Below are 3607 nucleotides of genomic sequence, written 5' to 3'. Positions count from 1 at the left end.
CTTTGACATCCTGTCAAGTCTTTTCCACCCTCCTGTCAAGTCTTTTCCATCTCCTGTAAGTCTTTTCCATCTCTGTCAAGTCTTTCCACCCTCCTGTCAAGTCTTTTTCATCCTCCTGTCAAGTCTTTTCCACCCTCCTGTCAAGTCTTTCCCCTCTCCGTCAAGTCTTTTCCATCCTCCTGTCAGTCTTTTCCACCCTCCTGTCAAGTCTTTTCCATCCTCCTGTCAAGTGCTTTTCCACCCTCCTGTCAAGTCTTTTCCACCCTCCTGTCAAGTCTTTTCCACCCTCCTGTCAAGTCTTTTCCACCCTCCTGTCAATCTTTTCCTTCTCCTGTCAAGTCTTTTCCATCCTCCTGTCAAGTCTTTCCCACCCTCCTGTCAAGTCTTTCCCATCTCCTGTCAAGTCTCTTCCACCTCCTGTTCAAGTCTTTTCCCCTCCTGTCAAGTCTTTTCCTCCTCTTTCTCCTCTCTTTGGTCTTGAACATGTGTGTTCCAATGAAAGCCACTAGAGGGCATCCTGTCTACATGGCTGATATCTAGAAGGAGCGTAACAGAACACAGTGTCTTCTCATCCTGTTAAACATTTTGAGAGGATGTTAATCTTATTCTCAGTTTAATGATCCATATTTTTGTTGTGATATCATCAATTAGAATCAGTTGGAAGCTCTTGGTACATCTCAAAGGGTTAATATTCTACTCAGTCAGTGTGTTTTCCTCCAGTTCGATGAGAGTGGAGAATTGAGAAGATAGGTAAGGATTGACCAGAGTTTAGCTCCGAGATATGAATCCCAATAAATAGTTCTCCAAAAGTGCAGGTGGTGCCCTCTGTTCCGAATGAGATTGCCCCCTGCCCGTTTTCTGCTTGAAATCCAAAACCTCCCGAGCCCCACCCAGGGTCCCTGACGATAATGATTATTTTAACTCATGCTGTCCGGAATTAGTTCTTCCACACTGTTCACACTTGACGTGGCCGTGGTTGGAGAGATCCCCAGAGGGTGAGTGTTTATATGTGTGTGTGTGTGTGTGTGTGTGCGTGTGTGTTTGCGTGTTTGCGTGTGTGCGTGTGTGTGTGTGTTTGCGTGTGTGCGTGTGTGTGTGTGTTTGTGTTTGCGTGTTTGCATGTGTGTGCGTGTGTGTGTCAGTAGCTACAGGTTGTTGACTGTGGCCTGTCTGGTGGGGCAGAGTGCTCTCCTGGTCAAGGTTACACTCGGAACAAAGCAAGGGGGGAGGGCAAGGACAGAAAGTATCGGAGGGTGAAATCAAACATAATGTACAATTTAAAATGGATTCAATTKAKATTTTTTTGTCACTGGSCTACACACAATACCCCGTAATGTCGAAGTGGAATTATGTTTTTAGAATTGTTTTCAAATTAATAAAAAATAAAAAAGCTGAAATGTCTTGAGTCAATAAGTATTCGACCCCTTAGTTGTGGCAAGCCTAACTAAGTTCAGGAGTAAAAATGTGCTTAACAAGTCACATAATAAGTTGCATCATGTTATGGGAATTTCAGCATAAAAAATACATGGAATGGAAATATTCACAGACCTGGTTCAGTCTGCTTTCCACCAGACACTGGGAGATGAATTCAGCTTTCAGCAGGACAATAACCTACAACACAAGGCCAAATCTACACTGGAGTTGYATAACAAGAAGACAGTGAATGTGGCCGAGTTACAGTTTTGACTTAAATCTACTTTCAAATCTATGGCAAGACCTGAAAATGGTTGTCTAGCAATGATCAACAACCAATTTGAAAGAGTTTGAAGAATTTTTAAAGAATGTGTGWGTGTGAGCTGTAATCGATAYCAAAGGTGCTTCTACAAAGTATTGACTCAGGCATGTGAATACTTAAGTACACTTAACAAAAATGTAAASGCAACATGTAAAGTGTTGGTGCCCTGTTTCATRAGCTGAAATAAAATATCCCCATGCTGAGGAGTATTTCTGTCTGTAATCAAGCCCTTTTGTGGGGAAAAACTCATTGTGATTGTCTTGGCCTGGCTCCCCAGTGGTTGAGCCTGGCTGCCCTCCAAGGCTTACCCTTGGCGGCACCACTGCCCAGTCATGTGAAATCCATAGATTAGGGCCTTGGAGAATATTTTAAATTGACTGATTTCCTTATATGAACTGTAACTCAGTAAAATCTTTGAAAATATTGCATGTTGTGTTGATATTTTTGTTCAGGATAAATTTGATATTTCTGTACTTTACTATWATTTTTTGGCAAAAATCTCTAAAAACATGTTTTCACTTTGTCATTATGGGGTATTGTATGTAGATAGGTGAGAGAAAAATCTATTTAATAAATGTTGAATTCATKCTGTAACACAACAAAATGTGGAATAARTYAAGGGGTAAGAAAACTTTCTGAATGTACTTTAGCTCATTGAGAAGGAGTCTAGAGCAGGGATGGGCAACTTTGATGGGGTGGGGGCTGAACTCATCATGAGGGACCGCAAAGGCTCATGGGGCTGTGTACCCACCCACATCCATACCCACACATGCAGTCAGAGCCGGCCCTAGCCTTTTGGGGACACTTCRGGTAATGCGTACTAGCTGATTTTGCATGGTCTTCAGATTGCTGGACTGTCAAAGACCAAAGCCAAGCAGCCGCTACACAGCCAGTGTTTGGAAGACCAGGCACCTGCACTGTATGACCTCTAATGTCAAATTTGTGGTCCGGGGCATCCTAATGATTAACTCTAGAATATTATTCATTGTATATGGGTCATTGAGTGTGTGTACATTTGTCACGACACCTGTTACCACGGTTGAAAGACCTAGAGGACCATCAGCGGCAGGAATCAAGGGGATTTGTTGGGGATAATGGAGGAAGGGGTCTGGACAGGGGCAGTAATGGAGGAAGGGGTCTGGACAGGGGCAGTAATGGAGGAAGGGGTCTGGACAGGGGCAGTAATGGAGGAAGGGGTCTGGACAGGGGCAGTAAGGGTACTGGACAGGGGCAGTAAATGGAGGAAGGGGTCTGACAGGGGCAGTAATGGAGGAAGGGGGTCTGGACAGGGGCAGTAATGGAGGAAGGGGTCTGGACAGGGCAGTAATGGAGGAAGGGTCTGGACAGGGGCATAATGGAGGAAGGGGTCTGGAACATGGGCAGTAAGGGAGGAATGGGGTCTGGACAGGGGCAGTAATGGAGGAAGGGTCTGGACAGTGGCAGTAATGGAGGAAGGGGTCTGGACAGGGGCAGTAATGAGGGAAGGGTCTGACAGGGGCAGTTAATGGATGAATACATTTTACAGTGTTGACAACATCTCCTGTCCTTGACCCAACATCATTCCCGTATATATCTCTCTCCCCCTCTCCTCTCTCATCCCACTTCCCCTCAACTCTCTCCCCCTCCCTCTCTTCCTCTCCCTCTCTCCTCCTCTCTGCCCTCCCTCTCTTCCTCCTTTCCCCCTCTCCTCTTCCCCCTCTCTATCTCTCCCCTGTCCTCCCTCTCCCCTGTCCTCTCTCCTCCTTCTCCTCTATCCTCTCTCCTCTCTCCTTCCTCTCCCTCTCCTCTCTCCTCCCTTTTCCCCTCTCCTCCCCTCATCTCTTCTCCTCCATCTCCCCCTCTCACCTCTCCTCTCCCCCTCCTCTCTCTCTT

General features: G+C 45.9%; 1 pseudogene; it reads left to right on the top strand.

Annotated features, from left to right (window-relative positions):
* LOC111976847 (solute carrier family 26 member 6-like) overlaps window positions 1-3607 on the top strand; it is a 38471-nt pseudogene that overhangs the window by 20985 nt on the left and 13879 nt on the right.

Source organism: Salvelinus sp. IW2-2015, linkage group LG17 (genome assembly GCF_002910315.2).
Source record: "Salvelinus sp. IW2-2015 linkage group LG17, ASM291031v2, whole genome shotgun sequence".
Taxonomy (NCBI): Eukaryota; Metazoa; Chordata; class Actinopteri; order Salmoniformes; family Salmonidae; genus Salvelinus; species Salvelinus sp. IW2-2015.
Note: the sequence above shows the minus strand (reverse complement) of the source record. Positions and strands in the feature narration are given on the sequence as shown.